Source organism: Lissotriton helveticus, chromosome 7 (genome assembly GCF_964261635.1).
Source record: "Lissotriton helveticus chromosome 7, aLisHel1.1, whole genome shotgun sequence".
Classification (NCBI taxonomy): Eukaryota; Metazoa; Chordata; class Amphibia; order Caudata; family Salamandridae; genus Lissotriton; species Lissotriton helveticus.
In genome coordinates, this window is record NC_136068.1 from 483,451,077 (window position 1) to 483,477,001 (window position 25,925).

The following is a 25,925-nucleotide window of genomic DNA, read 5'->3' on the forward strand; positions in this document are numbered from 1 at the left end:
AGAGTGTTGGGTGCAGAGTGTTAAGTGCAGAGTGTTGAGTGCAGAGAGCAGAGTGCTGAGTGCAGAGTGTTGAGTGCAGAGTGTTGAGTGCAGAGTGTTGAATGCATGCAGAGTGCAGAGTGTTGAGTGCAGAGTGCAGGGTGTTGAGTGCATGCAGAGTGCAGAGTGTTGAGTGCAGAGTGTTTAGTGCATGCAGAGTGCAGAGTGTTGAGTGCATGCAGAGTGAGTGCATGCAGAGTGTTGAGTGCATGCAGAGTGTTGAGTGCAAAGTGTTGAGTGCAGAGTGTTGAGTGCAGTGTTGAGTGCAGAGTTTTGAGTGCAGAGTGTAGAGTGTTGAGTGCAGAGTGTTGAGTGCATGCAGACTGTTGAGTGTTGAGTGCATGCAGAGTGTTGAATGTTGAGTGCATGCAGAATGTTGAGTGCATGCAGAATGTTGAGTGCAGAGTGTTGAGTGCAGAGTGCTGAGTGCTGAGTGCAGAGTGCAGAGTGTTGAGTGCATGCAGTGTTGAGTGCAGAGTGTTGAGTACAGAGTGTTGAGTGCACAGTGTTGAGTTTTGAGTGCATGCAGAGTGAGTGCATGCAGAGTGTTGAGTGCATGCAGAGTGTTGAGTACAGAGTGTTGAGTGCAGAGTGTTGGGTACAGAGTGTTGAGTGCAGAGTGCTGAGTGCAGAGTGCAGAGTGCAGAGTGTTGAGTGCAGTGTTGAGTGCAGAGTGTTGAATGCATGCAGAGGGCAGAGTGCAGAGTGTTGAGTGCAGAGTTTTGAGTGCAGAGTGTTGAGTGCAGTGTGCAGAGTGTTGAGTGCAGAGTGCAGAGTGTTGAGTGTTGAGTGCATGCAGAGTGTTGAGTGCCGAGTGCTGAGTGCATAGTGCAGAGTGTTGAGTGCATGCAGAATGCAGGGTGTTGAGTGCATGCAGAGTGTAGAGTGTTGAGTGCATGCAAAGTGTTGAGTGCATGCAGAGTGTAGAGTGTTGAGTGCATGCAGAGTGTTGAGTGTTGAGTGCAGAGTGTTGAGTGTTGAGTGCATGCAGAGTGTTGAGTGCCGAGTGCTGAGTGCATAGTGCAGAGTGTTGAGTGCAGAGTGTTGAGTGCAGAGTGCAGAGTGCAGAGTGTTGAGTGCATGCAGAGTGTAGAGTGTTGAGTGCAGAGTGTTGAGTTTTGAGTGCATGCAGAGTGTTGAGCGCAGAGTGTTGAGTGCATGCAGTGTTGAGTGCATGCAGAGTGTTGAGTGCATGCAGAGTGTTGAGTGCAGAGTGTTGAGTGCAGAGTGTTGGGTGCAGAGTGTTGAGTGCAGAGTGTTGAGTGCAGAGTGTAGAGTGCTGAGTGCAGAGTGTTGAGTGTTGAGTGCATGCAGAGTGTTGAGTGCCGAGTGCTGAGTGCATAGTGCAGAGTGTTGAGTGCAGAGTGTTGAGTGCAGAGTGCAGAGTGTTGAGTGCATGCAGAGTGTAGAGTGTTGAGTGCAGAGTGTTGAGTTTTGAGTGCATGCAGAGTGTTGAGCGCAGAGTGTTGAGTGCATGCAGTGTTGAGTGCATGCAGAGTGTTGAGTGCATGCAGAGTGTTGAGTGCAGAGTGTTGAATGCATGCAGAGTGCAGAGTGCAGAGTGTTGAGTGCAAAGTGTTGAGTGCAGAGTGCAGAGTGTTGAGTGCATGCAGAGTGCAGAGTATTGAGTGCAGAGTGTTGAGTGCATGCAGAGTGCAGAGTGTTGAGTGCATGCAGAGTGAGTGCATGCAGGGTGTTGAGTGCATGCAGAGTGTTGAGTGCAAAGTGTTGAGTGCAGAGTGTTGAGTGCAGTGTTGAGTGTTGAGTGCAGAGTGTTGAGTGCAGAGTGTAGAGTGTTGAGTGCAGAGTGTTGAGTGCAGAGTGTTGAGTGCATGCAGAGTGTTGAGTGCATGCAGAGTGTTGAATGTTGAGTGCATGCAGAGTGTTGAGTGCATGCAGAATGTTGAGTGCAGAGTGTTGAGTGCAGAGGGCAGAGTGCTGAGTGCAGAGTGTTGAGTGCAGAGTGTTGAGTGCAGAGTGTTGAGTGCAGAGTGTTGAGTGCATGCACAGTGTTGAGTGCAGAGTGTTGGGTGCAGAGTGTTAAGTGCAGAGTGTTGAGTGCAGAGTGCAGAGTGCTGAGTGCAGAGTGTTGAGTGCAGAGTGTTGAGTGCAGAGTGTTGAATGCATGCAGAGTGCAGAGTGTTGAGTGCAGAGTGTTGAGTGCAGAGGGCAGAGTGCTGAGTGCAGAGTGCAGAGTGGTGAGTGCATGCAGAGTGTTGAGTGCAGAGTGTTGAGTGCAGAGTGCTGTGTGCAGAGTGTTGAGTGCAGAGTGTTGGGTGCTGAGTGTTGAGTGCAGAGTGTTGAGTGCAGAGTGCAGAGTGCTGAGTGCAGAGTGTTGAGTGCAGAGTGTTGAGTGCAGAGTGTTGCATGCATGCAGAGTGCAGAGTGCAGAGTGTTGAGTGCAGAGTGTTGAGTTTTGAGTGCATGCAGAGTGAGTGCATGCAGAGTGTTGAGTGCATGCAGAGTGTTGAGTACAGAGTGTTGAGTGCAGAGTGTTGGGTACAGAGTGTTGAGTGCAGAGTGCTGAGTGCAGAGTGCAGAGTGCAGAGTGCAGAGTGCAGAGTGTTGAGTGCAGAGTGTTGAGTGCAGAGTGTTGAATGCATGCAGAGTGCAGAGTGCAGAGTGTTGAGTGCAGAGTGTTGAGTTTTGAGTGCATGCAGAGTGAGTGCATGCAGAGTGTTGAGTGCATGCAGAGTGTTGAGTACAGAGTGTTGAGTGCAGAGTGTTGGGTACAGAGTGTTGAGTGCAGAGTGCTGAGTGCAGAGTGCAGAGTGCAGAGTGCAGAGTGTTGAGTGCAGTGTTGAGTGCAGAGTGTTGAATGCATGCAGAGGGCAGAGTGCAGAGTGTTGAGTGCAGAGTTTTGAGTGCAGAGTGTTGAGTGCAGTGTGCAGAGTGTTGAGTGCAGAGTGCAGAGTGTTGAGTGTTGAGTGCATGCAGAGTGTTGAGTGCCGAGTGCTGAGTGCATAGTGCAGAGTGTTGAGTGCATGCAGAATGCAGGGTGTTGAGTGCATGCAGAGTGTAGAGTGTTGAGTGCATGCAAAGTGTTGAGTGCATGCAGAGTGTAGAGTGTTGAGTGCATGCAGAGTGTTGAGTGTTGAGTGCAGAGTGTTGAGTGTTGAGTGCATGCAGAGTGTTGAGTGCCGAGTGCTGAGTGCATAGTGCAGAGTGTTGAGTGCAGAGTGTTGAGTGCAGAGTGCAGAGTGTTGAGTGCATGCAGAGTGTAGAGTGTTGAGTGCAGAGTGTTGAGTTTTGAGTGCATGCAGAGTGTTGAGCGCAGAGTGTTGAGTGCATGCAGTGTTGAGTGCATGCAGAGTTTTGAGTGCATGCAGAGTGTTGAGTGCAGAGTGTTGAGTGCAGAGTGTTGGGTGCAGAGTGTTGAGTGCAGAGTGTTGAGTGCAGAGTGTAGAGTGCTGAGTGCAGAGTGTTGAGTGTTGAGTGCATGCAGAGTGTTGAGTGCCGAGTGCTGAGTGCATAGTGCAGAGTGTTGAGTGCAGAGTGTTGAGTGCAGAGTGCAGAGTGTTGAGTGCATGCAGAGTGTAGAGTGTTGAGTGCAGAGTGTTGAGTTTTGAGTGCATGCAGAGTGTTGAGCGCAGAGTGTTGAGTGCATGCAGTGTTGAGTGCATGCAGAGTGTTGAGTGCATGCAGAGTGTTGAGTGCAGAGTGTTGAATGCATGCAGAGTGCAGAGTGCAGAGTGTTGAGTGCAAAGTGTTGAGTGCAGAGTGCAGAGTGCAGAGTGTTGAGTGCATGCAGAGTGCAGAGTATTGAGTGCAGAGTGTTGAGTGCATGCAGAGTGCAGAGTGTTGAGTGCATGCAGAGTGAGTGCATGCAGGGTGTTGAGTGCATGCAGAGTGTTGAGTGCAAAGTGTTGAGTGCAGAGTGTTGAGTGCAGTGTTGAGTGTTGAGTGCAGAGTGTTGAGTGCAGAGTGTAGAGTGTTGAGTGCAGAGTGTTGAGTGCAGAGTGTTGAGTGCATGCAGAGTGTTGAGTGCATGCAGAGTGTTGAATGTTGAGTGCATGCAGAGTGTTGAGTGCATGCAGAATGTTGAGTGCAGAGTGTTGAGTGCAGAGGGCAGAGTGCTGAGTGCAGAGTGTTGAGTGCATGCAGAGTGTTGAGTGCAGAGTGTTGAGTGCAGAGTGTTGAGTGCAGAGTGTTGAGTGCAGAGTGTTGAGTGCATGCACAGTGTTGAGTGCAGAGTGTTGGGTGCAGAGTGTTAAGTGCAGAGTGTTGAGTGCAGAGTGCAGAGTGCTGAGTGCAGAGTGTTGAGTGCAGAGTGTTGAGTGCAGAGTGTTGAGTGCAGAGTGTTGAATGCATGCAGAGTGCAGAGTGTTGAGTGCAGAGTGTTGAGTGCAGAGGGCAGAGTGCTGAGTGCAGAGTGCAGAGTGGTGAGTGCATGCAGAGTGTTGAGTGCAGAGTGTTGAGTGCAGAGTGCTGTGTGCAGAGTGTTGAGTGCAGAGTGTTGGGTGCTGAGTGTTGAGTGCAGAGTGTTGAGTGCAGAGTGCAGAGTGCTGAGTGCAGAGTGTTGAGTGCAGAGTGTTGAGTGCAGAGTGTTGAATGCATGCAGAGTGCAGAGTGCAGAGTGTTGAGTGCAGAGTGTTGAGTTTTGAGTGCATGCAGAGTGAGTGCATGCAGAGTGTTGAGTGCATGCAGAGTGTTGAGTACTGTTGGACAGGCCGCATGTTCGAGCTGTACCCCCTCCCCGCAATGGGACCAGGACCCTGGTTCTCCCTGCATCCCCAGCCAGAGTCCACCAACGACCACCCGAAGTACCCTGCAATCCCTCCACTACAAGACACCAGCTCCGGACCCAGCTGGCCCGGGTCACCATCTACCCCACGACATCGACCCGGCCGCCATCTTGGGGCACTGCAGCACGAGGCCGCGTGGCCTCAACTCGACCCTCACCCTGGGCCCGGCCGGGCCCGACATCGAGGCACCAACCTCCCCCCAGGAGGCAGAGTGACCACTTGGCGAGTCAATGGGAGAAGGAATCGTCAACGGCTCTCCTCCGCCAGGTGTCGATCACCCCAGGCCGCCTGGGCGCTGGCTCCACCCCCCTGCTGGGTGTCTGGACTCCCTCATCCCGGACCTCCCGGCCCCCAGGCGCGAGGGTCCGGACATCAAAGGGGACCAGACCTATAACTGGGGCAGGACCAGACCAGGAAGGCAGTTTGTTGGACAGGCCGCATGTTCGAGCTGTACCCCCTCCCCGCAATGGGACCAGGACCCTGGCTCTCCCTGCATCCCCAGCCAGAGTCCACCAACGACCACCCGAAGTACCCTGCAATCCCTCCACTACAAGACACCAGCTCCGGACCCAGCTGGCCCGGGCCACCATCTACCCCACGACATCGACCCGGCCGCCATCTTGGGGCACTGCAGCACGAGGCCGCGTGGCCTCAACTCGACCCTCACCCTGGGCCCGGCCGGGCCCGACATCGAGGCACCAACCTCCCCCCAGGAGGCAGAGTGACCACTTGGCGAGTCAATGGGAGAAGGAATCGTCAACGGCTCTCCTCCGCCAGGTGTCGATCACCCCAGGCCGCCTGGGCGCTGGGTCCACCCCCCTGCTGGGTGTCTGGACTCCCTCATCCCGGACCTCCCGGCCCCCAGGCGCGAGGGTCCGGACATCAAAGGGGACCAGACCTATAACTGGGGCAGGACCAGACCAGGAAGGCAGTTGTATCCTGGAGTCGAGAGACCCGAGAAGAACTCATCCGTGACTTGGCCTGCTGGCGCTGCCGCGGCCCTCTGCCTCGTGAAACCATCGTCTTGGCCTGCTGGCGCTGCCGCGGCCCTCTGCCTCGTGAAACCATCGTCTTGGCCTGCTGGCGCTGCCGCGGCCCTCTGCCTCGTGAAACCATCTTGGCCTGCTGGCGCTGCCGCGGCCCTCTGCCTCGTGAAACCATCGTCTTGGCCTGCTGGCGCTGCCGCGGCCCTCTGCCTCGTGAAACCATCTTGGCCTGCTGGCGCTGCCGCGGCCCTCTGCCTCGTGAAACCATCGACTTGGCCTGCTGGCGCTGCCGCGGCCCTCTGCTTTATGAGACTATCACCTTGGCCTGCTGGCGCTGCCGCGGCCCGATCCACAGACCCTCCAGCTCGAGGATTGTGAGCTCGCCTTTTACCACCACCTGTACCGATCCGGTACTAAGACTGTCCCGCTACCCCCTTTCCCTACAGAGACTAGAAGTGAGAGGACCCCCGGGTCCAAGTTATCCTGTATCGCTGATATCCTTGCCTTAAGAACCTTATATAAAGCCTTGGACTCGACTTGGTGTGGTGCCTGTTTGTGGGGAGGGAGGGTACTTGTCTGTACGATCGCCGGAGACGGTCCCCCTCGGGGATCTCTCCCTCGGTATCCGGCCGACCCTCAGGGTCCCCGTCTAACATTGGTGGCCAGCGACGGGATCCGAACCTACGCATAATCGTACAGAAAGTCACTCGCCCCACCACACACAACAACCATGTCAATAGAGAGCGGAACAACGGAAAAATTTCAGATGGAAAAATTGGAAGACTACAACCACCGGGAACTGAAGCAATATTGCATAGAACTTGGACTTCCAACCACAGGTCTTAGCACAAAGGAAGACTTCAAACGAGCCCTAGAAGCTTGGGCAGAAACGGGTACGGCCGTACCCCGAACACAAACAACCGAAACGAGCCCCGCACCAACTAAAGAAAGAACGGATCTCTCCCTGGAAGAGATCCGAGAAAGAGAAAAAACCAGACTCCACGAATTAGAACTTGCCCGACTTCGCTTGGATGGGGAACTCAAGCTGGCAGAACAAAAAATAACCCTGGAACACTTACGACTCAGGGAAGAGCGGGAAGACAAGCAAAGACAGAGGGAGCTAGAGGAAAAGAGACTAGAATACGAACATGAGCGCAATCTCAAAGCACTGGAGATTCAGAAACAGAATAAAGACCTCGGGCTCCCCGAACGACCGACCCCGTCTGCCTCGACCGAACCCAAGGTTCACATCCCCAAAGATGTCATCCGGGAATACCACAAGAACGATGATATCCAGCAGTGGTTTAAAGCCTATGAGGTGGCAATGACCTCCCACCGGATTCCCCGAAGCGATTGGGGAGCCGGATTATGGGGGAGGTTTGTCAACGAAGGGCGGGACGCCCTGCTGCAACTCCCGGACCAGCTGATGACCTCCTACGACCACATGAAGGCCGCCCTCCTCACTCGATACGGGCTCACACCTGAGATGTACCGCCAACGGTTCCGCGACTGCAAACGGATTCCGGGTACAACTTGGGTGGAGTACGTGAACTTTTTTAGCCGAGCCTTCGAGGGGTGGATCAAGGGCAACAAAGTAACCACCTACGACCAACTCTTTGACCTTATCGTATGGGAACACCTGTCGAACAACTGCTTCGTGGAGCTCCGGCAACACCTCCTGGACAGCAAGCTAACCGACCCTCGACAACTCGCCGCCGAAGCCGACCGGTGGGAAAGCACCCGAGTTGGCCGGAGCGCACCCAGCGAAGTATCCAGATCGTATCGCCCCCGAGGGGGAGGAGGAAGTCAGTTTCGGGGGAGAGACCCCGGCCCCTCGTCACCCCCCAGAAACCCCTCGACCCCGGTTGGCCGGGGAAGCCCTGCCGTCCGGGCCGGTTTCCGGGCCAACATTACGTGCCACAGGTGCCAGCGACCCGGCCACTACGCCAGTGATCCCAACTGCCCAAAGAATCCGAACACTACTCCCCGCCAAGTTGCAGCGGCGGCCCTAGGGGAAGAAATAATCCCGGAAGACCAAGAGGAGTACGAGACCGATCCCTCTGAATGGGCACCCGCCGCCATGGCACTGGTCTGCTTAGGGGAGAGAGACATGATTCCGCGGGCCCCCCTTCCCGCCAACACACAGAAGTACGGTCAATGGGTCAACATCAATGGCCGCCGGGCGGAAGCCCTCCGCGACACCGGGGCCAGTGTAACGGCGGTCCGACGCCACCTCGTCACTCCAGACCAAATCTTGCCGAACATTCTTTGCCCTGTTCGATCAGCCGACAACTCCGAAAGCCTATGCCACATGGCCTGCGTCCCCTTCGAGTGGGGAGGAGTAACAGGGATGTTAAAAGTAACTGTCCGCGATGATGCCCCCGTGGACTGCCTCCTAGGAAACGACCTTGAAAGCTCTCCCTGGGCAGCTGTCGAACGGAGGGAGCACCTGGGGATGCTTGGCCTCCCCGAATGGGTCTGCGTCACGACCCGGTCCATGACCGCCCGCGCGGTCCCCAGCCCAGAAGAGCCCGAGTGGCCAGAACCTCCTCCCGCGCTCATCCCAGAGGAGGCCGCCCCAGAAGCCATTCCCTTGACCCAAACCGAAGAAGGACCCGACCAGCTTCGGGACGTCCCTGACCTGGCACAATGGCGGCAGGAGGGAGGCCCCACGCAGGAACAATTCCGGGCCGAGCAACAAACCTGTCCTTCTCTCGAAGGACTCCGGCAGCAAGCCCTGGCCCAGAGCACCGGGGATACCTCGGGGGCCCACTGGATCTACTGGGACCAAGACCTGCTCTACAGCGAGCAGAAAATTGCAGAACTAGGGGCCAGTCGGGTGCTGGTGGTGCCCCTTCGCTTCCGAGACTTCCTCCTGAACTTAGCCCACGATGTCCCCCTTGCCGGACACCTGGGGCAGGATAAAACCTACGACCGCCTGGTGACCCATTTTTTCTGGCCCCACATGCGGGAGGATGTCACCAACCACTGCAAGGCCTGCCCCACCTGCCAGGCCAGCGGAAAAAGTGGCCGAAAAATCAAAGCACCATTACAACCCTTTCCTGTCGTCACCACCCCGTTTGAACGAGTGGGAATAGACATTGTGGGGCCCCTCGACCCTCGAACAGCCCAAGGACACCGGTTCATCCTGGTCCTGGTAGACCACGCCACCCGCTATCCCGAGGCCATCCCTCTTCGGACTGTGACGGCCCCCGTGGTGGGCCGGGCCCTGATGGGGATCTTCTCCCGGGTGGGGTTCCCCCGGGAGGTCGTCAGTGACAGGGGCACGAACTTTATCTCCAGATATATGAAGTCCCTCTGGCAGCAATGCGGGGTCACCTACAAATTCACGACCCCCTATCACCCGCAAGGAAACGGACTGGTCGAGAGATTCAACCGCACCCTCAAGGGGATGATTATGGGTCTAGAAGAACCCCTTCGACGCCAGTGGGACGTACTGCTGCCATGCCTCCTGTTTGCCTATCGGGAGGTCCCGCAGAAGTCCCTCGGCTTCAGCCCCTTTGAACTACTGTACGGACACCCCGTCCGGGGCCCCCTCAGCCTAGTCAAGGAAGGTTGGGAGCAGCCTCCCCAGAAAACTCCCCCGGACATCTACCGGTATCTCCTGGCTCTCCGCAACCAGACCCGGCGGTTCCGAGACACCGCCAAAGCCAACCTCGAGGCCAGTCAGGAGGACATGAAGAGGTGGTACGATCAGCACACGTCCTCCATTGAGTTCGAACCTGGACAACAGGTCTGGGTGATGTCCCCGGTTGAGCCCTGTGCCCTCCAAGACAGATGGTCCGGGCCCTTCAAGGTAATCGAACGCAAGGGGCCCGTCACCTATTTAATCGACATGGAGACTGCCCGGAACCCCCTACGGGTCCTCCATGCCAACAGGCTCAAACCCCATTTTGTGCGATCCGAACTCAGCCTCCTAATGGCTACCGATACTGGGACAGAAGAAGACTCCGAACCCCTTCCGGACTTACTGAGGGCCTTCGAGCAGGATGGCTCAGTGGAAGGGGTCCAGCTCTCCGAGGCCCTGTCCCCGGAGCAACGCCAAGACTGCCAAACGCTCCTGAGGCAGTTCGCCTCCCTGTTCTCCCTCACCCCCGGAGTCACCCCCTGGTGCCTCCACGATGTGGACACCGGGGACAGCCCTCCTATTCGACACCGAGCATACCGCGTACCAGACCGGGTACGAGCCTGCATCCAGACCGAGGTGTCCAAGATGCTGACCCTAGGAGTGATCGAACCCTCAGACAGTCCCTGGGCGAGCCCAGTCGTCCTGGTTCCCAAGGCAGCTGCCCCGGGCGTTGCCCCTGAGCTCCGGTTCTGCGTGGACTATCGAGGGCTGAATGCAGTTACCCGGACCGACGCTCATCCCATCCCCCGGGCAGACGAGCTAATTGACCGGATGGGGGCCGCCCGCTACCTGAGCATCTTCGACTTAACAGCGGGCTACTGGCAGATCGGCCTCACCCCTAGGGCCCAAGAACGATCCGCCTTCTCTACCCCAGACGGGCACTACCACTTTAAAGTCATGCCCTTCGGCATGAAAAACGCCCCGGCAACGTTCCAACGGCTGGTAAACCAGGTACTGGCGGGCCTGGAAGACTTCAGCGCCGCCTACCTGGACGACATTGCTGTGTACAGCCACCAGTGGACCGACCACCTCCGCCACCTGCGGGAGGTTCTACTCGCCCTCCAACAAGCCGGGCTCACCATCAAGGCCAGCAAGTGCCAAGTTGGCCAAGGGTCCGTGACCTACCTGGGACACCAAGTGGGAAGCGGGCTGGTGGCCCCTCTCCAACTCAAGATTGCTGCCATCCAGGCCTGGCAACCCCCTACGAGCCAAACGGAGGTCCGGGCCTTCCTGGGGCTCACCGGATACTACCGGCGGTTCGTGAAGGACTATGGCAGCATCGTGGGGCCCCTCACAGAGCTCACCTCCAAGAAGAGCCCCAAAACCGTCAACTGGACCCCGGGCTGCCAATCAGCCTTCGAGAAGCTAAAGACCGCCATGTGCACGGCCCCCGTGCTCCAGGCTCCCGACTACAGCCGGGAATTCATTGTGCAGACGGACGCCTCCGATCATGGTGTGGGGGCCGTCCTCTCCCAACTCAACGCCGAAGGGGTCGACCATCCGGTGGTCTTCATCAGCAGACGCCTCTTGCCCCGAGAACAGCGCTGGAGCACCATTGAGAGGGAGGCCTTCGCCGTAGTCTGGGCACTCAAGAAGCTCCGGCCATACCTCTTCGGCACCCACTTCCGGGTGCAAACAGACCACCGACCCCTGCAATGGCTGATGCAAATGCGGGGGGAGAACCCGAAGCTGTTGCGCTGGTCCATCTCCCTGCAGGGGATGGACTTCACGGTGGAACATCGTCCAGGCCAGGACCACGCCAACGCCGACGGCCTGTCACGCTTTTTCCGCCTCAGCGAGGAGAGTCCCCAGGAAGATGGCTGACTCTCCCCGCCTTCAGCTGGGGGGGACGCATGTTGGACAGGCCGCATGTTCGAGCTGTACCCCCTCCCCGCAATGGGACCAGGACCCTGGCTCTCCCTGCATCCCCAGCCAGAGTCCACCAACGACCACCCGAAGTACCCTGCAATCCCTCCACTACAAGACACCAGCTCCGGACCCAGCTGGCCCGGGCCACCATCTACCCCACGACATCGACCCGGCCGCCATCTTGGGGCACTGCAGCACGAGGCCGCGTGGCCTCAACTCGACCCTCACCCTGGGCCCGGCCGGGCCCGACATCGAGGCACCAACCTCCCCCCAGGAGGCAGAGTGACCACTTGGCGAGTCAATGGGAGAAGGAATCGTCAACGGCTCTCCTCCGCCAGGTGTCGATCACCCCAGGCCGCCTGGGCGCTGGCTCCACCCCCCTGCTGGGTGTCTGGACTCCCTCATCCCGGACCTCCCGGCCCCCAGGCGCGAGGGTCCGGACATCAAAGGGGACCAGACCTATAACTGGGGCAGGACCAGACCAGGAAGGCAGTTGTATCCTGGAGTCGAGAGACCCGAGAAGAACTCATCCGTGACTTGGCCTGCTGGTGCTGCCGCGGCCCTCTGCCTCGTGAAACCATCGTCTTGGCCTGCTGGCGCTGCCGCGGCCCTCTGCCTCGTGAAACCATCGTCTTGGCCTGCTGGCGCTGCCGCGGCCCTCTGCCTCGTGAAACCATCTTGGCCTGCTGGCGCTGCCGCGGCCCTCTGCCTCGTGAAACCATCGTCTTGGCCTGCTGGCGCTGCCGCGGCCCTCTGCCTCGTGAAACCATCTTGGCCTGCTGGCGCTGCCGCGGCCCTCTGCCTCGTGAAACCATCGACTTGGCCTGCTGGCGCTGCCGCGGCCCTCTGCTTTATGAGACTATCACCTTGGCCTGCTGGCGCTGCCGCGGCCCGATCCACAGACCCTCCAGCTCGAGGATTGTGAGCTCGCCTTTTACCACCACCTGTACCGATCCGGTACTAAGACTGTCCCGCTACCCCCTTTCCCTACAGAGACTAGAAGTGAGAGGACCCCCGGGTCCAAGTTATCCTGTATCGCTGATATCCTTGCCTTAAGAACCTTATATAAAGCCTTGGACTCGACTTGGTGTGGTGCCTGTTTGTGGGGAGGGAGGGTACTTGTCTGTACGATCGCCGGAGACGGTCCCCCTCGGGGATCTCTCCCTCGGTATCCGGCCGACCCTCAGGGTCCCCGTCTAACACAGTTGTATCCTGGAGTCGAGAGACCCGAGAAGAACTCATCCGTGACTTGGCCTGCTGGCGCTGCCGCGGCCCTCTGCCTCGTGAAACCATCGTCTTGGCCTGCTGGCGCTGCCGCGGCCCTCTGCCTCGTGAAACCATCGTCTTGGCCTGCTGGCGCTGCCGCGGCCCTCTGCCTCGTGAAACCATCGTCTTGGCCTGCTGGCGCTGCCGCGGCCCTCTGCCTCGTGAAACCATCGTCTTGGCCTGCTGGCGCTGCCGCGGCCCTCTGCCTCGTGAAACCATCTTGGCCTGCTGGCGCTGCCGCGGCCCTCTGCTTTATGAGACTATCACCTTGGCCTGCTGGCGCTGCCGCGGCCCGATCCACAGACCCTCCAGCTCGAGGATTGTGAGCTCGCCTTTTACCACCACCTGTACCGATCCGGTACTAAGACTGTCCCGCTACCCCCTTTCCCTACAGAGACTAGAAGTGAGAGGACCCCCGGGTCCAAGTTATCCTGTATCGCTGATATCCTTGCCTTAAGAACCTTATATAAAGCCTTGAACTCGACTTGGTGTGGTGCCTGTTTGTGGGGAGGGAGGGTACTTGTCTGTACGATCGCCGGAGACGGTCCCCCTCGGGGATCTCTCCCTCGGTATCCGGCCGACCCTCAGGGTCCCCGTCTAACATTGGTGGCCAGCGACGGGATCCGAACCTACGCATAATCGTACAGAAAGTCACTCGCCCCACCACACACAACAACCATGTCAATAGAGAGCGGAACAGCGGAAAAATTTCAGATGGAAAAATTGGAAGACTACAACCACCGGGAACTGAAGCAATATTGCATAGAACTTGGACTTCCAACCACAGGTCTTAGCACAAAGGAAGACTTCAAACGAGCCCTAGAAGCTTGGGCAGAAACGGGTACGGCCGTACCCCGAACACAAACAACCGAAACGAGCCCCGCACCAACTAAAGAAAGAACGGATCTCTCCCTGGAAGAGATCCGAGAAAGAGAAAAAACCAGACTCCACGAATTAGAACTTGCCCGACTTCGCTTGGATGGGGAACTCAAGCTGGCAGAACAAAAAATAACCCTGGAACACTTACGACTCAGGGAAGAGCGGGAAGACAAGCAAAGACAGAGGGAGCTAGAGGAAAAGAGACTAGAATACGAACATGAGCGCAATCTCAAAGCACTGGAGATTCAGAAACAGAATAAAGACCTCGGGCTCCCCGAACGACCGACCCCGTCTGCCTCGACCGAACCCAAGGTTCACATCCCCAAAGATGTCATCCGGGAATACCACAAGAACGATGATATCCAGCAGTGGTTTAAAGCCTATGAGGTGGCAATGACCTCCCACCGGATTCCCCGAAGCGATTGGGGAGCCGGATTATGGGGGAGGTTTGTCAACGAAGGGCGGGACGCCCTGCTGCAACTCCCGGACCAGCTGATGACCTCCTACGACCACATGAAGGCCGCCCTCCTCACTCGATACGGGCTCACACCTGAGATGTACCGCCAACGGTTCCGCGACTGCAAACGGATTCCGGGTACAACTTGGGTGGAGTACGTGAACTTTTTTAGCCGAGCCTTCGAGGGGTGGATCAAGGGCAACAAAGTAACCACCTACGACCAACTCTTTGACCTTATCGTATGGGAACACCTGTTGTTGGACAGGCCACATGAAGGGCCGCTCTCCCCCGGCCCAACCAGGCCCGAACCAGCCACGCAAGTACCACACACCACCATTGCACGCCCACCGTCCCCGCAGGGACCCCTACACTCGAACCTGTTGACCGCGTAGGCCGACCCACTACCGGCCTGCGCGCCCATCCTGGGCGCCATCTTGGACACTCCACCACGAGGCCGCCTGGCCCCCGATCGACCTCAACCCTGGGCCTGGCCAGGCCTCAGACATTCCGGCACCAACATCCACCCAGGAGGTGAGCGGGCTACTTGGTCAGTCAATAGGAGCAAGAGGTGTCGATGGCTCTCCCCCGCCAAGTGCCGCTCGCCCATCGCCTCCCCGGGCGCTGGCTCCACCCCCCTGCTGGGTGTCTGAACCCCCTCATCCCGGACCTCCCGACCTCCAAGTGCGAGGGTCCGGACATCAAAGCACCCCAGCCCTATAACTGGGGCAGCTCCAGAGCAGGACGGGAGTTGTATCTTGGAGTCGAGAGACGCAAAGAAGAACTCATCCTTGACGGACTACTGGCGCTGCCGTAGCTCTGTCTTGTGCACCCTCGTCCTGCCTGCTGGCGCTGCCGCGGCTTTGGGAACCACCCTATCCTTCATCGTCATCGGGACCTGCTGGCGTGGCCGCGGACCGTTTGTAACCACCACCTTCATCGGGACCTGCTGGCTCTGCCGCGGACCGTCGTCTTCCTTCATCCATCTCGGGACCCGCTGGCTCCGCCGCGGCCCGTTCATCTACACCACCGAGCTCGAGGATTGAGAGCTATTTCCATCTTTTTGGTAACAAGACTGTCCCGCTACCCTTTTCCCAAACAGAGACCAGAATAGAGGGGACCCCTGAGTCCAGACCTCCTTGTACCATTCTACCGTACTTAAAGAATTGCCTATAAAGTATCGTTGAACTTTATCATTGTGTGGTGTCCGTCTGTGGGGGGGAAGTTACTCGTCTGTACGGTTCGCTGGGGACGGCTCTCCCCGGAGACCTCTCCCCTTGTCCTCGGCCGACCCTCCCGGTCCGTCTAACATTGGTGGCCAGCGACGGGATCCGAATCACCGCATAAACCGTACAGAGAGTAGCTCACCCCACGGCGAATCACGATGTCAACTAAAGACAGCGGATCAACGGAGAAATTCCAGATGGAGAAATTGGACGAATACAGCCATCGTGAACTTAAACAGTTCTGTATCGAATTAGGTATCGCTACCACCGGACTAAATACCAAAGATGACTTTAAGCAGGCCCTAGAATCTTGGGCAGAAACCGGGGCTGCCGGAACCCCCGATCAAGACATCGCAGCACAAACCCCCATGGCCCCTGAAGAACGAAGAACGGGTCTCTCGCCAGACGAGATCCAGGAACGAGAAAGAACCCGACTACACGAGCTGGAAATGGCCCGGCTCAAAATGGACGTTGAACTAAAGTTGGCCGAACAGAAAATCAACTTAGAGCACCTGCGTCTCCGAGAAGAAAGAGAGGAGAAACAGAGACAAAGGGAGCTCGAGGAAAAGAAACTGGCATATGAACATGAGCGGAAATTAGCTGAAATCGACCTACGCAAACAGAATAAAGAAACAGGGGTGCCCGAGCAACCCCACACTCCAGGGGCAACAGAGAAGAAGGTACACATCCCCAAGGATGTCGTTCGAGAATACTTCCGAGAGGACGACATCCAGCAATGGTTTAAGGCCTATGAAATCGCTATGACTGCACACCGGATCGATAGAAGCGATTGGGGGGCCGGTCTGTGGGGGAGATTCCTCAATGAGGGCCGCGACGCCCTGCTGCAACTCCCGGACCAGCAGATGACCTCCTATGACCATATGAAAGCTGCACTCCTCACCCGCTATGGCCTCACACCCGAAATGTACCGTCAGAGGTTCCGAGACTGCACCCGCATCCCGGGTACAACTTGGGTGGACTATGTCAATTACTTTAGCCGAGCCTTCGAGGGCTGGATCAAAGGAAGCAAGGTCACAACCTACGAACAACTGTTCAATCTTATGGTATGGGAGCATCTGTCGAACAATTGCTTCATTGAACTTCGCCAGCACCTCCTCGACAGCAAGTTAACGGATCCCCGGCAGCTCGCAGCCGAAGCAGACCGGTGGGAGATCACCAGAGTGAGTCGAAATGGGTCCTCCGAACAGAACAGGAACAACAATGGTCAGCACCGTCCCCGAGGAGGTGGAGGCCAAGGACGCGGAAGGAGCAACGCTCCGGTCACCCCCACTACCAGCACCACCCCCCCGGCCAACCGGGGCAGCACCCCAGCGCGACCGGGACATCGAGCCAATGTTACCTGCCATCGATGCCAACGAGTCGGACACTATGCAAACGACCCAAACTGCCCCCAGTACCAGAGCCCAAGACCCCGCCAAGTAGCCGCTGCTGCTCTGGGGGAGGAACGGATCTCAGAGGAACAAGAAGAATATGAACAGGAACACCAAGAATGGGAGCCAGCCGCCATGGCTCTCGCCTGCCTAGGGGGGAGAGACATGGTCCCGCGGGTCCCCCTACCCGCTAATACCCAGAAGTACAGCCAATGGGTGGGCATCAATGGACGCCGGGCTGAAGCCCTTCGTGACACTGGGGCCAGTGTAACAGCCGTCCGCTGTCACCTGGTGACCCCCGAACAATACTTACCAAACATTCTCTGCCCTGTACGTTCAGCCAATAACTCAGAAAGTCTGTGTCGGATGGCCTGCGTCCCCTTCGAATGGGGAGGGGTCTCCGGCATGTTGAAGGTGACGGTCCGAGATGATGCCCCCGTAGACTGCCTCCTGGGTAATGACCTGGAAAGCTCTCCATGGGCAGCAGTCGAACGAAAAGAGCACCTGGGGATGCTGGGCGTCCCGGACTGGGCGTGCGTCACCACCCGGTCCATGACCGCCCGTGCCAACACCCGCCCAGAGGAACTCGAATGGCCGGCGCCACCGCCTCCGGTCGCCCCCGCCGAAACCACCGACCGTGACGTCCCCCCCGAACCAGCTCAACCTCCAGACCTCGCTAACCTCGACCAGTGGCCTCAAGAGGGGGGGCCCACGCAAGAACAATTTCGCCAAGAACAAAAGACCTGTCCCTCCCTCGAGGGACTCCGCCAGCAAGCGCTAGCCCAAAGCGCAGGGGATACCTCCGGAACTCACTGGGTCTACTGGGACAATGATCTGCTGTACAGTGAGCAAAGAATCGCGGAGCTGGGGGCCAGTCGAGTCCTAGTGGTACCCCTCCGTTTTAGAGACTTTCTGCTAAACCTGGCCCACGATGTCCCCCTGGCAGGACACTTGGGTCAAGACAAAACCTATAGCCGCCTGGTGACCCACTTCTTCTGGCCCAAAATGAGGGACAATGTACACCAGCATTGCCGATCTTGCCCCACGTGCCAAGCCAGTGGGAAGAGCGGCCGCAAACTGAAAGCCCCCCTGCAACCTTTTCCCGTGGTCACCACCCCGTTCGAGAGGGTCGGAATCGATATCGTAGGGCCCCTGGACCCGCGCACAAAACAAGGCCATCGATTCATCCTGGTGCTAGTGGACCACGCCACCCGCTACCCGGAGGCTGTTCCCCTGCGGACTGTGACAGCCCCGGTAGTCGGCCGGGCTCTGATGGGGATCTTCTCCCGGGTGGGCTTCCCCCGGGAGGTCGTCAGTGACAGAGGCACGAACTTTATTTCGAAATATATGAAATCTCTCTGGCAACAGTGCGGGGTTACCTACCGGTTCACGACTCCCTATCACCCTCAAGGAAACGGACTCGTTGAGCGGTTCAACCGCACGCTCAAAGGGATGATCGGGGGGTTGGAAGAGCCCCTCCGTCGCCAGTGGGATGTGCTGCTGCCGTGCCTCCTCTTCGCATATCGAGAGGTTCCCCAGAAGTCCCTGGGCTTCAGCCCATTTGAACTGCTATATGGACACCCCGTACGCGGGCCGCTCAGCCTAGTTAAGGAAGGCTGGGAGATGCCCCCTCTAAAGAACCCACCAGATGTTTTCCGCTACCTCCTAACACTCCGCAACCAGACCCGGCGATTCCGAGAACTAGCAAAAGCCAACCTAGAGGCCAGTCAGGAGGACATGAAAAGGTGGTATGACCGGAATGCCTCCTCCATCGAATTTGAACCTGGGCAACAGGTATGGGTGATGTCCCCCACCGAACCCTGCGTCCTACAAGACAAGTGGACAGGGCCCTTCAAAGTGGTCGAGCGCAAGGGTCCGGCTACCTATCTCATCGACTTGGAATCTTCCCGGAACCCCCTCCGGGTCCTCCACGCTAACAGACTGAAACCGCACTTTGTACGGACAGAACTCAGCCTCCTGATGGCCACAGACAATGGGGCTGAAGAGGACTCCGAGCCCCTCCCGGACCTCCTACGGACGCGGGAGAAAGACGGTTCCGTAGATGGGGTCCGACTCTCAGAGGCCCTCACCCGAGAGCAACACCAGGAGTGCCAAGTGCTCCTGTCACAATTCGCCAGCCTGTTCTCCCTCACCCCAGGTGTCACTTCCTGGTGTACGCACGATGTGGACACTGGGGACAGCCCCCCTATCCGCCACCGGGCCTACCGCGTGCCAGATCGGGTACGGGCCTGCATCCAGGAGGAAGTAGCCAAAATGCTCACGCTCGGGGTCATCGAGCCCTCAGACAGCCCCTGGGCCAGCCCGGTAGTACTGGTCCCCAAAGCAGCTGCCCCCGGCACCACACCAGAACTCCGGTTCTGCGTCGACTACCGGGGCTTGAATGCGGTCACCAGGACAGACGCACATCCCATCCCCCGGGCAGATGAACTAATCGACCGCATGGGAGCTGCCCGCTACCTCAGTATCTTCGACCTGACGGCGGGCTACTGGCAAATCGGCCTCACACCCCGGGCCCAAGAACGTTCTGCCTTTTCCACTCCCGATGGCCATTACCATTTCACAGTCATGCCCTTCGGCATGAAGAATGCCCCAGCAACATTCCAACGGCTCGTCAATCAGGTCCTGGCGGGGCTCGAAGGATTCAGCGCCGCCTACTTAGACGACATCGCTGTATACAGCAACCAGTGGTCCGAGCACCTCCACCACCTCCGAGCAGTGCTGCACGCCCTTCAGCAAGCTGGCCTCACGATCAAGGCCAGCAAATGTCAAATTGGGCAAGGGTCTGTAACCTACCTCGGGCACCAGGTGGGAAGCGGCCTGGTGGCCCCTCTGCAGCTAAAAATTGCCGCCATCCAGTCCTGGCAGCCCCCCATTACCCAGACCGAGGTACGAGCCTTCCTGGGCCTCACGGGCTATTACCGAAGGTTCGTGAAAGACTATGGTACTATCGTGAGGCCCCTCACAGAGCTCACGTCAAAAAATCAGCCCCAGAAAGTCAACTGGACCCCAGAGTGTCAAGCTGCATTTGAACAATTGAAAGCCGCCATGTGCTCCGCCCCTGTGCTCCAGGCCCCCGACTACAGCCGGGAGTTCATCGTCCAAACGGATGCCTCCGACCATGGCATTGGGGCAGTCCTGTCTCAAGTGAACACCGAGGGCCGTGATCAGCCGGTGGCCTTCATCAGCCGGCGACTCCTACCACGGGAACAACGCTGGAGCACCATAGAGAGGGAGGCCTTCGCGGTGGTATGGGCCCTCAAGAAGCTCCGGCCCTACCTTTTTGGCACACCCTTTCGGGTACAGACCGACCACCGACCCCTGCAGTGGCTGATGCAGATGCGGGGGGAAAACCCGAAGTTACTACGCTGGTCCATCTCCCTACAAGGGATGGACTTCACAGTTGAACATCGGCCTGGGCCAGATCACGCCAACGCAGATGGCCTGTCCCGGTTCTTCCGCCTCGACGAGAAGAGTCCCCAAGAGAATGGGTAACTCTCCCCGCCTTCAGCTGGGGGGGACGCATGTTGGACAGGCCACATGAAGGGCCGCTCTCCCCCGGCCCAACCAGGCCCGAACCAGCCACGCAAGTACCACACACCACCATTGCACGCCCACCGTCCCCGCAGGGACCCCTACACTCGAACCTGTTGACCGCGTAGGCCGACCCACTACCGGCCTGCGCGCCCATCCTGGGCGCCATCTTGGACACTCCACCACGAGGCCGCCTGGCCCCCGATCGACCTCAACCCTGGGCCTGGCCAGGCCTCAGACATTCCGGCACCAACATCCACCCAGGAGGTGAGCGGGCTACTTGGTCAGTCAATAGGAGCAAGAGGTGTCGATGGCTCTCCCCCGCCAAGTGCCGCTCGCCCATCGCCTCCCCGGGCGCTGGCTCCACCCCCCTGCTGGGTGTCTGAACCCCCTCATCCCGGACCTCCCGACCTCCAAGTGCGAGGGTCCGGACATCAAAGCACCCCAGCCCTATAACTGGGGCAGCTCCAGAGCAGGACGGGAGTTGTATCTTGGAGTCGAGAGACGCAAAGAAGAACTCATCCTTGACGGACTACTGGCGCTGCCGTAGCTCTGTCTTGTGCACCCTCGTCCTGCCTGCTGGCGCTGCCGCGGCTTTGGGAACCACCCTATCCTTCATCGTCATCGGGACCTGCTGGCGTGGCCGCGGACCGTTTGTAACCACCACCTTCATCGGGACCTGCTGGCTCTGCCGCGGACCGTCGTCTTCCTTCATCCATCTCGGGACCCGCTGGCTCCGCCGCGGCCCGTTCATCTACACCACCGAGCTCGAGGATTGAGAGCTATTTCCATCTTTTTGGTAACAAGACTGTCCCGCTACCCTTTTCCCAAACAGAGACCAGAATAGAGGGGACCCCTGAGTCCAGACCTCCTTGTACCATTCTACCGTACTTAAAGAATTGCCTATAAAGTATCGTTGAACTTTATCATTGTGTGGTGTCCGTCTGTGGGGGGGAAGTTACTCGTCTGTACGGTTCGCTGGGGACGGCTCTCCCCGGAGACCTCTCCCCTTGTCCTCGGCCGACCCTCCCGGTCCGTCTAACACCTGTCGAACAACTGCTTCGTGGAGCTCCGGCAACACCTCCTGGACAGCAAGCTAACCGACCCTCGACAACTCGCCGCCGAAGCCGACCGGTGGGAAAGCACCCGAGTTGGCCGGAGCGCACCCAGCGAAGTATCCAGATCGTATCGCCCCCGAGGGGGAGGAGGAAGTCAGGGTCGGGGGAGAGACCCCGGCCCCTCGTCACCCCCCAGAAACCCCTCGACCCCGGTTGGCCGGGGAAGCCCTGCCGTCCGGGCCGGTTTTCGGGCCAACATTACGTGCCACAGGTGCCAGCGACCCGGCCACTACGCCAGTGATCCCAACTGCCCAAAGAATCCGAACACTACCCCCCGCCAAGTTGCAGCGGCGGCCCTAGGGGAAGAAATAATCCCGGAAGACCAAGAGGAGTACGAGACCGATCCCTCTGAATGGGCACCCGCCGCCATGGCACTGGTCTGCTTAGGGGAGAGAGACATGATTCCGCGGGCCCCCCTTCCCGCCAACACACAGAAGTACGGTCAATGGGTCAACATCAATGGCCGCCGGGCGGAAGCCCTCCGCGACACCGGGGCCAGTGTAACGGCGGTCCGACGCCACCTCGTCACTCCAGACCAAATCTTGCCGAACATTCTTTGCCCTGTTCGATCAGCCGACAACTCCGAAAGCCTATGCCACATGGCCTGCGTCCCCTTCGAGTGGGGAGGAGTAACAGGGATGTTAAAAGTAACTGTCCGCGATGATGCCCCCGTGGACTGCCTCCTAGGAAACGACCTTGAAAGCTCTCCCTGGGCAGCTGTCGAACGGAGGGAGCACCTGGGGATGCTTGGCCTCCCCGAATGGGTCTGCGTCACGACCCGGTCCATGACCGCCCGCGCGGTCCCCAGCCCAGAAGAGCCCGAGTGGCCAGAACCTCCTCCCGCGCTCATCCCAGAGGAGGCCGCCCCAGAAGCCATTCCCTTGACCCAAACCGAAGAAGGACCCGACCAGCTTCGGGACGTCCCTGACCTGGCACAATGGCGGCAGGAGGGAGGCCCCACGCAGGAACAATTCCGGGCCGAGCAACAAACCTGTCCTTCTCTCGAAGGACTCCGGCAGCAAGCCCTGGCCCAGAGCACCGGGGATACCTCGGGGGCCCACTGGATCTACTGGGACCAAGACCTGCTCTACAGCGAGCAGAAAATTGCAGAACTAGGGGCCAGTCGGGTGCTGGTGGTGCCCCTTCGCTTCCGAGACTTCCTCCTGAACTTAGCCCACGATGTCCCCCTTGCCGGACACCTGGGGCAGGATAAAACCTACGACCGCCTGGTGACCCATTTTTTCTGGCCCCACATGCGGAAGGATGTCACCAACCACTGCAAGGCCTGCCCCACCTGCCAGGCCAGCGGAAAAAGTGGCCGAAAAATCAAAGCACCATTACAACCCTTTCCTGTCGTCACCACCCCGTTTGAACGAGTGGGAATAGACATTGTGGGGCCCCTCGACCCTCGAACAGCCCAAGGACACCGGTTCATCCTGGTCCTGGTAGACCACGCCACCCGCTATCCCGAGGCCATCCCTCTTCGGACTGTGACGGCCCCCGTGGTGGGCCGGGCCCTGATGGGGATCTTCTCCCGGGTGGGGTTCCCCCGGGAGGTCGTCAGTGACAGGGGCACGAACTTTATCTCCAGATATATGAAGTCCCTCTGGCAGCAATGCGGGGTCACCTACAAATTCACGACCCCCTATCACCCGCAAGGAAACGGACTGGTCGAGAGATTCAACCGCACCCTCAAGGGGATGATTATGGGTCTAGAAGAACCCCTTCGACGCCAGTGGGACGTACTGCTGCCATGCCTCCTGTTTGCCTATCGGGAGGTCCCGCAGAAGTCCCTCGGCTTCAGCCCCTTTGAACTACTGTACGGACACCCCGTCCGGGGCCCCCTCAGCCTAGTCAAGGAAGGTTGGGAGCAGCCTCCCCAGAAAACTCCCCCGGACATCTACCGGTATCTCCTGGCTCTCCGCAACCAGACCCGGCGGTTCCGAGACACCGCCAAAGCCAACCTCGAGGCCAGTCAGGAGGACATGAAGAGGTGGTACGATCAGCACACGTCCTCCATTGAGTTCGAACCTGGACAACAGGTCTGGGTGATGTCCCCGGTTGAGCCCTGTGCCCTCCAAGACAGATGGTCCGGGCCCTTCAAGGTAATCGAACGCAAGGGGCCCGTCACCTATTTAATCGACATGGAGACTGCCCGGAACCCCCTACGGGTCCTCCATGCCAACAGGCTCAAACCCCATTTTGTGCGATCCGAACTCAGCCTCCTAATGGCTACCGATACTGGGACAGAAGAAGACTCCGAACCCCTTCCGGACTTACTGAGGGCCTTCGAGCAGGATGGCTCAGTGGAAGGGGTCCAGCTCTCCGAGGCCCTGTCCCCGGAGCAACGCCAAGACTGCCAAACGCTCCTGAGGCAGTTCGCCTCCCTGTTCTCCCTCACCCCCGGAGTCACCCCCTGGTGCCTCCACGATGTGGACACCGGGGACAGCCCTCCTATTCGACACCGAGCATACCGCGTACCAGACCGGGTACGAGCCTGCATCCAGACCGAGGTGTCCAAGATGCTGACCCTAGGAGTGATCGAACCCTCAGACAGTCCCTGGGCGAGCCCAGTCGTCCTGGTTCCCAAGGCAGCTGCCCCGGGCGTTGCCCCTGAGCTCCGGTTCTGCGTGGACTATCGAGGGCTGAATACAGTTACCCGGACCGACGCTCATCCCATCCCCCGGGCAGACGAGCTAATTGACCGGATGGGGGCCGCCCGCTACCTGAGCATCTTCGACTTAACAGCGGGCTACTGGCAGATCGGCCTCACCCCTAGGGCCCAAGAACGATCCGCCTTCTCTACCCCAGACGGGCACTACCACTTTAAAGTCATGCCCTTCGGCATGAAAAACGCCCCGGCAACGTTCCAACGGCTGGTAAACCAGGTACTGGCGGGCCTGGAAGACTTCAGCGCCGCCTACCTGGACGACATTGCTGTGTACAGCCACCAGTGGACCGACCACCTCCGCCACCTGCGGGAGGGTCTACTCGCCCTCCAGCAAGCCGGGCTCACCAACCATCAAGGCCAGCAAGTGCCAAGTTGGCCAAGGGTCCGTGACCTACCTGGGACACCAAGTGGGAAGCGGGCTGGTGGCCCCTCTCCAACTCAAGATTGCTGCCATCCAGGCCTGGCAACCCCCTACGAGCCAAACGGAGGTCCGGGCCTTCCTGGGGCTCACCGGATACTACCGGCGGTTCGTGAAGGACTATGGCAGCATCGTGGGGCCCCTCACAGAGCTCACCTCCAAAAAGAGCCCCAAAACCGTCAACTGGACCCCGGGCTGCCAATCAGCCTTCGAGAAGCTAAAGACCGCCATGTGCACGGCCCCCGTGCTCCAGGCTCCCGACTACAGCCGGGAATTCATTGTGCAGACGGACGCCTCCGATCATGGTGTGGGGGCCGTCCTCTCCCAACTCAACGCCGAAGGGGTCGACCATCCGGTGGTCTTCATCAGCAGACGCCTCTTGCCCCGAGAACAGCGCTGGAGCACCATTGAGAGGGAGGCCTTCGCCGTAGTCTGGGCACTCAAGAAGCTCCGGCCATACCTCTTCGGCACCCACTTCCGGGTGCAAACAGACCACCGACCCCTGCAATGGCTGATGCAAATGCGGGGGGAGAACCCGAAGCTGTTGCGCTGGTCCATCTCCCTGCAGGGGATGGACTTCACGGTGGAACATCGTCCAGGCCAGGACCACGCCAACGCCGACGGCCTGTCACGCTTTTTCCGCCTCAGCGAGGAGAGTCCCCAGGAAGATGGCTGACTCTCCCCGCCTTCAGCTGGGGGGGACGCATGTTGGACAGGCCGCATGTTCGAGCTGTACCCCCTCCCCGCAATGGGACCAGGACCCTGGCTCTCCCTGCATCCCCAGCCAGAGTCCACCAACGACCACCCGAAGTACCCTGCAATCCCTCCACTACAAGACGCCAGCTCCGGACCCAGCTGGCCCGGGTCACCATCTACCCCACGACATCGACCCGGCCGCCATCTTGGGGCACTGCAGCACGAGGCCGCGTGGCCTCAACTCGACCCTCACCCTGGGCCCGGCCGGGCCCGACATCGAGGCACCAACCTCCCCCCAGGAGGCAGAGTGACCACTTGGCGAGTCAATGGGAGAAGGAATCGTCAACGGCTCTCCTCCGCCAGGTGTCGATCACCCCAGGCCGCCTGGGCGCTGGCTCCACCCCCCTGCTGGGTGTCTGGACTCCCTCATCCCGGACCTCCCGGCCCCCAGGCGCGAGGGTCCGGACATCAAAGGGGACCAGACCTATAACTGGGGCAGGACCAGACCAGGAAGGCAGTTGTATCCTGGAGTCGAGAGACCCGAGAAGAACTCATCCGTGACTTGGCCTGCTGGCGCTGCCGCGGCCCTCTGCCTCGTGAAACCATCGTCTTGGCCTGCTGGCGCTGCCGCGGCCCTCTGCCTCGTGAAACCATCGTCTTGGCCTGCTGGCGCTGCCGCGGCCCTCTGCCTCGTGAAACCATCGTCTTGGCCTGCTGGCGCTGCCGCGGCCCTCTGCCTCGTGAAACCATCTTGGCCTGCTGGCGCTGCCGCGGCCCTCTGCTTTATGAGACTATCACCTTGGCCTGCTGGCGCTGCCGCGGCCCGATCCACAGACCCTCCAGCTCGAGGATTGTGAGCTCGCCTTTTACCACCACCTGTACCGATCCGGTACTAAGACTGTCCCGCTACCCCCTTTCCCTACAGAGACTAGAAGTGAGAGGACCCCCGGGTCCAAGTTATCCTGT